Here is a 10,859-nt window from a genome sequence, read left to right as displayed (position 1 = left end):
TTTGGTGCCGTTGCCGGGGAGTAGGCATTTAGAGATACTTTGCACTTTGTTTTCTTAGATATTTCACCATACATTCTATTTCATATCTTCTAATTCTATCATCGTTCTGATTTCTTTTTCTTTCTTTTTGGGTGCAGCTCCAGGTTATAACCCGAGAGAATCCCTCAATATTGATTGAAGGGGATCCCGAGCTTGAACGTACACTTAGAAGAAAAAAGGAAAGAGCCTGTGCAAGAATAGTCTAATCCAGCTGATTTGGAAGTAGAAGAATTTGAAAGCATGGTAGAATAGAATGAGCAACAGCGAACATTATCCGATTATGCCAGACCTTCGGTGTTGGGGACACAATCAAGCATTGTGCGTCGCCCGATTACAGCTCAGAACATTTGAGCTGAAGTCGGCATTCATCCACATGTTGCAGCAATCCATACAATTCAATGGTTTGGCCGATGAGGATCCAAACAGTCACATAGAGAGCTTTCTCGAGGTGTGTGATATGTTGAAGATAAATGGGGTGATGGATGATGCCATCAAATTGAGAGCCTTCCCATTTTCCCTAAAGGGGAGAGCGAAACAGTGGCTACACTCGTTACCTAGAGCGCCAATTACCATGTGGGAGGAGATGGTGGAAGCTTTTCTAACCCGTTATTTCCCTCCCAAAAAATCAGCAAAGCTTAGGAACGAGATCTCATCTTTTGTTCAGTTGGAATTGGAGTCTCTATTTGAGACATGGGAAAGGTTCAAGGAGCTCCTGAGAAAGTGCCCGCAACACGGATTCCCGGAGTGGATGATTGGTCAAACCTTTTACAATGGTTTGAACCCGAGTACAAGGCAACTCTTGGATGTGGCAGCAGGAGGTACCTTAGGTAGCAAGACCCCCGATGAGGCCCGTCAGGTTGATTGAAGAAATGGGGTTAAACAGCTACCAATGGAATGCTAGGGAGAGGAAAAAGGTGGCCGGTCTCCATGACATAGATGCGGTAACTTCATTGGCGGCTCAAGTGGAGAATTTGAGTAAGAAGTTAGATCTTCTAACTTCAAATTGAGTGGCGGTCGTGACTAATTGCACTGGTTGTGATGGAGGTCATGCTCTCTTCGATTTCCCAATCTCTATTGGTGATGTTTCTTCAGTGGAGAATGTTGATTTTGTAGGTAATGGCATGAGACCTCAAGGAAACACATATAGCAATACCTACAATCCGGGTTGGAAGAATCATCCAAATTTCTCATGGAGTAATCAAGGTCCACAAAAGGCCAGAGGGCCACCGGGTTTCCAACAACAACAACAAGCCCCTCAAGTGGAAAACACAGTCTCAGGTTTGGAAACCCGAATGAGTGACCTAGAGAAGCACTTGACTAGATTCATACAATCTGCAAATACAAGGTTTGAATCAGTTGAGTCTACACTTCGCAACCACACCGCCTCTTTGCATAATCTTGAAAATCAAGTGAGGCAAATTGCGAAATCTCTCTCCGAAAGGCCACATGGAAGCTTACCAAGCAATACAGAGACCAACCCTAGAGAACATGTGAAAGCGATCACTTTGAGAAGTGGTTGTGAGGTTGAAGGTAGGCTTCCGAGTGAGGAGCCAAAAGAACACACACCCGAGGTTATAGAGGTTTAAGAGGGGACAAGCAAAGATAAAGAGGTGGCATCCCCACCTTTCAAGCCAAGAATCCCTTATCCCTCTAGATTGAAAAATGACCAAGGGGATGAACAGTACAAGAAGTTCCTGAGTTTGTTCAAGCAACTCCACATCAATATTCCTTTTGTTGAGGCATTGGCCCAAATGCCTAAGTATACGAAGTTCTTGAAAGACTTGTTGACTAACAAGAAGAAGTTGGAGGAAAGTGCTTCAGTGATTCTAGATGCTTCCTGCTCGGCAGTATTGCAAAAGAACATGCCGAACAAGAAGAAAGACCCGTGAAGCTTCATCATTCCGTGTAATATTGGTAATCTTTGTGAGGAAATGGCATTGGCGGACTAAGGGGCTAGTATCAACATCATGCCATACACCTTCTTTCAAAAGCTAGGCTTGGGCGAGCCTAGGCCTACTCAGATGACTTTGCAACTAGCAGACCGAACAGTGCGACATCCCAGAGGCATCATTGAAGACGTGCTTGTCAAGATGGACAAGTACATTTTTTAGGTTGACTTTGTAGTGGTAGATGTTGATGAGGATGCGGATATACCCTTGATACTTGGGAGACCGTTCTTGCGGACTTCCAAAACATTGATTGACATGGACGGTGGAGAGCTCACATTGAGAGTTGGAGATGACAATCTTACATACCGCCTTGCTGAGGCCATGCGGCATTCTCTCGATTTTGATGATACTTTATATTTTTTAGACACTACTGATGAGATTATTGATGAATACATGTAGGAAATGTTTAATCCGGATCCATATGAAGGTTTGTTCGACCAAGAGGAAGGCAATGAAGAAGTAATGATGCTTCGATCGACGGAAGAAGTACCATCTACCCCGGGAATCTTGAAGAAAGTGCTCCGGAAAATGAAGAGGGCAAGGAGATGCCACCGGAAACACTCCAAGGCTTTTGGAGACGTACGTGAACCGAAGAAGTTGGATGTATCATTGTTTAGGTGGTCCGAAGCCCGATAATACATCCTCTACTCTCAAGAGACTTTGCACATCATGCTTTCAAGCCATGGGTAAGAGGGCAACTTTCATTCATGAACCCCCGTGAGGTAATACAAGGTATGTCAAGCTTAGTGACATAAAACAAGCGCTTCTTGGGAGGCAACCCAAGTGTTTACTGTTTTCTTAGCTTTTATTTTAGTTTACATGAATAATTTGTTAACTGTTGGTGTCTTAATTTCTTAGATGCTTGTGCTGAGATTTCCTTGTGAACTTTGAATTTTAATCGTGTGTTTTTATGTGGAATTGGCGAAGTTTGGTCGTTTGAGCTCTATTTCATGTTTTTCACTGGTAAAAATTGCATAATAGAGCAGGCTTTGAGTGTGTAAACATGTTCAGAAATCTTTTGTAAAGCCTACCGATTTTTCTAAGTCATCTAGAGAAAACACACGGGCGTGTGGAATTTCCACACGCCCGTGGATTTGCACTGCGAGCACATCCAGAGAAGGCACAGGGGCGTGCGGCTGCCGTGTAAATGACCATGTGACTGTCACATGCCCGTGGGTAATTTCCGCACGGGTGTGTGTATTCCTGCAGAGTTTGGCGGATTATCCCGAGAGCACACAGGGGCGTGGACTCGCCCCGTGGGCGACCTTGTGAACCACGCACGGGCATGGGTAATTTCCACACGCGCCATGCGAAACTCTACAGAGGAGTTCACTCCATCCCGAGAAAACATAGGGGCGTGCGGTTGCTCATGTGAGTTGGGCATGTGAATGTCCACGCCCGTGTGGAATTTCCGCAAGGGCGTGTATAACACTTGGTATTTTTCTCGGATGTCCAGAGAAGCCACAGGGGTGTGCGGCTTCCCTTGTGCGTCGGACGCATGGGCGTTGGTATTTTCCACACGCCTGTACGAGAGCAGTCAGAGTCGAAGGAGTGTTTTCCCGAGAGCGCACAGGGGCGTGCGTGCGCCTCTGTGGCTCTTTTGTAATGAAGCGCACGGGCTTGGGTAATTACCACACGCCCGTGTGGATGCACAGAACATCAAGGGTCGTGAGTCCTTTTTAAAGAAGATTAGTTTCTCTCCCCCTTCACGACCTCTATTCATCTGAAAACATTCTCACATCATTCTCTGATTTCATAGCGCTAAATTGATACGATTTTTGTGAGGTTTTCCGGCCGGTTCTTCATTTTCTCATCCCATCTCGTCAGTAAGCCCTATTCATCATTTTCTTTGCCAATTCATGGTTTCCATCGATTAATCTTGTTAATAATGCTTCGTTTCTTCAATTAGAATGATGATTGATGTTTAGAACGAAGTTAAAAGTATTTTTAAGTTGTATTGTTGGATTTTTAGAGCTCGGCCGTGCCGTTTTCACGCCCATGGATCCACACCGGCGTAAGGAAATTCCACACGACCGTGTGGATTTCTGCAGTATTATTTTATCAACTTGTTTCATCGATTTTGTTTTAAATTTTGCATATTATGGCACCTCGATTGAAGAAGCAAGCTGATGAGAGGCCGTGTGAGTCATCCCCTGAGCCTGAGGATATGAGGTTTGCGATTCTAGAGCATCAGGTTCGCTATGAGCGCTTGTCGAGACTCCGGTTCGGACAGACTCGATTCCTGGACACGACTATACTGCGAGATCTATAGTAGGGAGATGAGTTCGCTGATGAGGTAGAGGATCTCATTTCAGCAGGTGGTTGGTGGCAGATATTGACGATTAGAGAGCCCGTCATCCGAGAGTTTGCACTGAAGGTACTATCATCATTCGAATTTGACAGATCTTACATAAGCTTTGACAGTTTGGATACCATTCAGTTCAGTGTATTTGGACACCACCATACCTTGAGCGTCACTCAGTTTTCAGTATGACTTGGCTTGTATGAGGTGGCATTCATAGATACAGAGGAGTACGCTCAGTTACCAACTGATTATCCTGGAACCTTGACCCCGCAGAGAGCTTACAGAGTGCTATGTGGTCAGGGTCAGTACAAGCTGGGGGTGTCCAAAGCCACGTGCCTTTCTTGACGAGACATGTCTTGCTCACCACACATTTTCTCATGTCCTACCTCACGACGAGCACAAGTTGAACCGGGGAGTTCGTTTTCACCCTCCTTTATTATTTGCATTGCTTCATCATGCATGTTTTTCATGATTAGTGTACATTGAGGGCAATGTACAACACTAAGTGTGGGGATGGGTGTATTTCATGTATTAGGATCATTTGCTACATGCTAGTGTTACCTATGATGGCTTTGTTCATTCTTGTAAAATTCTTTTAGCTTGGATTAATGATTGATGTGAGTTATTTGTTTCTATGATTTACTGAATCATGTTTTACCCCTAGTATTGTCATGTGCACTGAATTTTTTGTCGATGCCCTGGGAATAGCCAATGTGACTACTCTCTAACTCTCTTGTATGCGTAACACACTACTTTTAGTACTTGGCGTTAGAACACTAATTTCTTTCCTTCAATGGACTCTTAAGAACTTCTAAGTCTTGTTGAGCTAATCCTAGTTTTGTGTCATGTAGAGTACTCTGAAGATGTGATCTAGGGTGAATGTAAAAATAAAAATGAAATGAAAAAAAAAATGAGTCTATGTCAGTATTCCTCTGCTATTGAAGCATGAATGCGTCTATGTGGACTGTAATCGAGTAGTTGGGTGGCTCTTGTGCTTAACCAGCATGTGCACCCTCCAGAAAGATTTCAAAATGATTTTCTTGCAGTCTACGTTAGTCGGACTCGGAAAAAAAAAAGAGAAATGAATGATGAAATGAAAATAAAACGAAAATAAAACCTAGTGATCTTTTTGAGTACCTACCAAAGGTTTTGAGTAGAAAAGTGGACTTAGTTTCAAGGTATTGAATTAGAAGGATCTTATTTGGCCATTGAAGTAGCACTTAGCAGTTTAAGACTTAGTATTCTTTGTTAGTGGAGTGATTAGCATCTAGAGTTGTACTGATTGAAGTACTTAGGCTAGACCAAATCAGGGCATATGAGATATAAGATTCACTTACACGGCACAGACATATAACGGGTGAGACAGGATATTTTTATTATGCTTATTGACTATGACTCAACATCTATGTATCATTGTCCATTGTTTTTGGAGTCTTATATTTACTTGATGCCAGAGGTAATGCATTTAGCCACTTCTCAGTCTCTTTGTTTTTCATGAGTTGATTGCTTAGGGACAAGCAACACTTAAGTGTGGGGATATTTGATAAGTGTCTAAATGTAGATGTTTTCATGTATATATCGTATTCACTTTGCATGTATTTTGTCTGGTTTAATGCCCGTTTTGCGCTTAATCATCTACTATTTACTTTGTAGGGCATAAGGAAGCCATGGAGAACAAGAAGATATCATTTGGGTGAAAAGAGAAGAAAACATGAATTTCATACTACACCTATACTACCCAGTATGGGGGCCGTATGCACTATAGAAGCAGAATGATTTGGAGTGTCTGCCCAGATTTCCATACTACCCAGTATACGGGGCCGTATGGAGGCCGTATGCACCCTGTATGAATCTAGGCTTTTGGCTGGACTTTTTCTTGGCCGATTTTGGGGAGATCACTTGGGAGATTTTGGGCGACCTTGGGAAGGAGAAGAAGGGCAAGGAAGCTAGAAGATCATTCAAGCCCAAGGTCCAAGACTCTCAAGGCAAGAAGGCAACATCATTCAAGGGGAGATTTACCATGATTTGAAGGAAGGAGACCCGCGGCTAGAGGAAGCGTCATTTGGCACTCCTTTGGCTGGGAAAGCGTCATTCAGCACATTCTTCACTTCCTCCTCCACCATTTCATCTAGAGAGTGTCATTTATGCTTTTGTTTCATGTTTTGCTTGTTTGTATTGCTTGTTGTGGGATAAGGCCACTAGGTGTTGGTTAACCTTGGGGGGTTTTATCATGTATGTTGGATGATAACTTCTTAATTCCATGCTTGGGTAATTTTGAGGTTTAATCCATTGTTTTCATGCTAAGTGCTACACTAAGGAGAAATCCATAGCTCTTTTATGAATGATGCATGTAGATGTAACTTGCCGCATGTATTAGGTCATGAATGGAATAAAAGGGGATGCTTGTATCATCACACCAAGAAATCAGGTGTTTGGTAGCCCTCCATGTAGGTTTAATCCGAAGAAGAGTAGGTTTAATCCTAAGTGAGATTTCCTCATACTCAATGCAATCGTAGGAATGTAGATTTGGAAGAAATTCCTATCTATGTTCGTATGGGATTAGGGTTCAATCGCCGAGAAATTGGGGTTGTTCTAATCTTGGAATCTCATGGTCCATTTTACCCTTGCATCTTTAGATCATCATCTATGTTGCATGATAACCCCTCAAGGGGATCCTCATCCTTAGGTCTTTGCATCTCATTGATTTTCTTGCTTGCTTATTGCTTGTTCTCTCTAATTTGGTCATAATCTCATTTTAGCTTTAATTACATTTAGTAGAGTAAAAATCCATCACTTGAGATCTTAGGCTAGATAATAGCTCGAGAAGGAGTAATAGGAGATCCTTAGCCCCTGGAATACGATCCTTGTGTCTTCACGCGAGGTATTACTTGGCGATCCCGTACACTTGCGGGGAAGCAATCACTAGCCGATGTAGGTGCTAGTATCAATGTAATGCCTTATACCATGTTTACAAGACTTAGACTTAGTGACTTTAGGCATAACTATGATGACCTTACAACTAGTGAACAGCTACATTAGGTATCCTTGGTGAATCGTGGAAGTTGTATTGGTCAAGGTTGACAAATTTATCTTCTTGGTAGACTTTGTGATTTTAGATGTAGATGAAGATGTTAAAGTGTCCCTCATTCTTCATAGGCCATTCCTAGCCACCTCCTAGCCATAATTGATGTTAGAAATAGTAGGATGACACTTAGGGTTAGGAATGAGGAAATCATGTTTGCTTTATCTGATGTCATGAAGTATCCTTCTACTTTTAATGATAAATGTTATTTTCTTAATAAGACTGATTCGATTGTTGATGAATGTGTGTAGGAAATTTTGCATAATGAGCTTTTCAAGGAGTCATTGAAAGACCCTTATATTGAACAGAACAACCCTTTGCTTACAACAACATTGATTGGGAATAGTACGAGCAAGAAGCATTGGTGAGAGGTCCTTTTTCCGAAGAAAAGGAAGAAAAAAGCTTAGCCCAAGGAGGTAAATCCCTAGTCAGCCAACTTCATTGGTAAGTTCCCTATTTTCTCCTATCTCACACATGGAAACTATTTTAGAAACATTGATTTTGGTTATGAGGAGTAATTTCACTTTGAACCTCCATAAAATGTGTGTTTCATTCATGTTTGTCAAACTCGTGACCCAAGCAAAATTTTTCGTATTTTGTTGAGTTTTGAGTCTTTAGTAATAGTGTGATAGTTTTACTTGAGTTAGTAATAATTGCTCATCTTGTTGTGAATTTTCATGTGTTGCTCAGATGATTGGTATCCTAGACAATCATTTTATGCTTCTTTGGTCATATGTGTATTTGAGCTTAACTGTAGGAAATAGAGGGAAATCTGCTCAATTTTTTAGGATTCTTATGGGCTGCTTACGCCCATAAGTAGGGTCGTAAGCCTCAAATCGAAAGCTTTATGGGCATCTTACACTTACAAACCACCAACAAGGGGGATCTAGAGAGTCTTATGAGTACACTTATGACCCATAAATCCTAGTGAGCACAGTTCCAAGATGCCTTGCGGGTGACGTATGCCTGTAAGTAAGGTCATAAGGGTCATCCGAATCAATTTACTAGTACACCTTAAACACTTAAGACCTGTAAGAGAAAACTAGCCTAGGTTCCTTACGGGTACCATACGCTGGTAAGACAGACTATAAGAGAAAGATAGAGAACTTTACAAACTTTAGTGTTAAGCCTTTTATGGTCGTAACCTAGGTTATAAAGGAGATGTACATTTATAGGGCAGGCTTACAGCTGTAATCCCCTATAATTATTCATTTGGAGGGACTTACGATCACAGAATATGCCCATAAGAGGCCTATAAGGACCTAGTGTTTTAGTGACACTGACCATCTTTGATATTTATTTCAAATTGATTTTCATTGGAATTAGGTCGCCGGTGCATCCTTCTCCTCCTATTCCCTTTCGCTCACCTTCCTCTTTAGGTGTTGAGTGTTTTTGAATGTGTTTTGACCATTCCTAAAGCTTTTCACTTGCCCATTTCTTCTTCATTCTCTTTTTCTCAAAGGTAATCTTTGTTTTTCTTAATTGCTGAGTTAATTGATTGATGTTTTCCATGATAATAGATGTATAAATGATTAGGAAAGAATTATAGATGTTTTGAATGTTTGATTCATACATTTTCAAGTTCCAGTGTATATGAGGGGTCCTTACGGCCCAAGCCTATAGCTTACAACCATAAGGGTTGCCATAAAGGTGACTTTCCCTGAGGCTTATGGTGGTAAGCCTTCCAGTAAGTAGGCCACAAGCACTCTAGGTTCATGAAAAATTCATATTCCTATATTCTAAATATCATGTTTCCTTTCTTATAGGATGGTGAGAGTGATAAGTGCTTGAGTATAAGTAATATGAAGTATACTTTTCTTACATTGAGTATTATTTTTATCAGATTTTATAGCTCATTCGTGTGTATTTGTGTTCTTTTGTGCATTTAGGGTTGTGGAGACAAATTTGGAAGAAAGGAAGCAAAACTAGATCGCGGACATCATTGTTGATGAAGTTCTTGGATCGAATAAAGGTAAAGAAACAAGTTGTGCTCAAAGACATGTGGGTGTGTGCCAACCTCCATTATACTCAAGTGAATACACAAAGTGAAGGGGCACAAAGGCAGTCACACTCATATGTTCCTACTTGTGCAACATTATCAAGAGCCTCGTCAATGTGGTTTCATTGAAGATGCGACGTGATCTACCGCATGGATGTGTGCCCATTTATGCGGCCTCGATGAAAAGATGAGTTCGGGAGCATTCTGGTGAAGTACTAATGCAGGTTGTATAGTAAAACAACATAATAAAATCACTGTAGCAATTACTATTCATAGAGCGTAGGAAAAGAATTTCTAGAAATCCACATGATTGTGTGGAAATTCCAAACACCCGTGTCGATGCTCGATTCCATCCTTATAAATACCCGCTTTGAGTGTTTTATATGGGGGATCTTCTTCCTATCTTTTGCCCTTCTTCTACGGAGAGGCGGCTAGGGTTTGGAGAGGCTTTTGCTAGGTTTTTGGAGCAGTTCTATGGTATTTGACATTGAGTTCCTTTGGAGGAGAATTATTGGGGGAGCTTTCATCGGCATTGATTCAGCCAGGTGTGCCCTAGGTTTGACAAGGGGACCATTGGAGAAGATGAGATGGTTCCACAAGACCATCGATACAGAATACAAGGTGGTTTTCTCTATGGATTGCTTACACTTATTCTTGATTTCATATTTTCTTTTGTATTGCTCCATGGAGAGCAGAACCCCTAGTGGGTGCTTGGACTTGTAAACTCTAGGATGATTTTGTTTCATTGACTCTTAGGGGCTGCTTGTTTACAAGGAATGGAGTTGAGGAGGAATGCTATAGAAATGATATAGAAATGAGAATAAAGGGGAATGGATTAGGAATGAAAGGAAAACTGTGTTTGGTTGGAAGGCATGGGAGAGTAATTCATTGGGAAAGAAAAAAGTAAATAGAAAAAATATGTGAAAAATGTCTTTTATACCTTTGTAGGGTAAAATAAATATAGTCTTTCATATTGATGATTAAGACATAATAAACTAAATGTGAAATGTGTCAAAATAATAATAAATTGGTAACTAAGTTTTTTAAAATAAAAGTTTTTTATTTTCATCCTTAACTAAGCTATATATGTGTGTGTGCCAATGTGTTTTGACTAGGGGTGGCAATTTTTGACACGACACGTTTACACGACACGACACGACACGGTCTTAGGAGGGTTTGGGTTTGGGTTAAACGGGTTAGTGTCATAAACGGGTCGACCCGTTTATGACACGCCTAAATTAAGCAGGTTCGTGTCATAAACGGGTTGACATGTATATGACACGGTTAACCCGTTTAATATGAATAGGTAAATGTGTCTGATAGTAAACGTGATAAATTAATTGAATTATTCTCACGGCAAATATGATGTTTAAGTATTTTATGTTTAATGTTAGTTTGGATTTTTAAAGAAATATTTTGATTAAAAATTCGTGTCATGTGTCGTGTCATGTGGCGTGTTAAATGTGTCATGTTTTAAACAGATAA

The 10,859-nt window shown here is 41.0% G+C and overlaps 1 non-coding gene across 1 annotated transcript; it reads right to left on the bottom strand.

Annotated features, from left to right (window-relative positions):
• Positions 1–670: 670 nt before the first annotated feature.
• LOC120259768 lies at positions 671–777 on the bottom strand. The gene has a single exon (XR_005536319.1). It is a non-coding gene; the product is annotated as a small nucleolar RNA R71 (small nucleolar RNA).
• Positions 778–10,859: the final 10,082 nt, after the last annotated feature.

This window comes from Dioscorea cayenensis, chromosome 4 (assembly GCF_009730915.1).
Source record: "Dioscorea cayenensis subsp. rotundata cultivar TDr96_F1 chromosome 4, TDr96_F1_v2_PseudoChromosome.rev07_lg8_w22 25.fasta, whole genome shotgun sequence".
NCBI lineage: Eukaryota > Viridiplantae > Streptophyta > Magnoliopsida > Dioscoreales > Dioscoreaceae > Dioscorea > Dioscorea cayenensis.
This window is presented reverse-complemented; position numbering and strand designations above follow the sequence as displayed.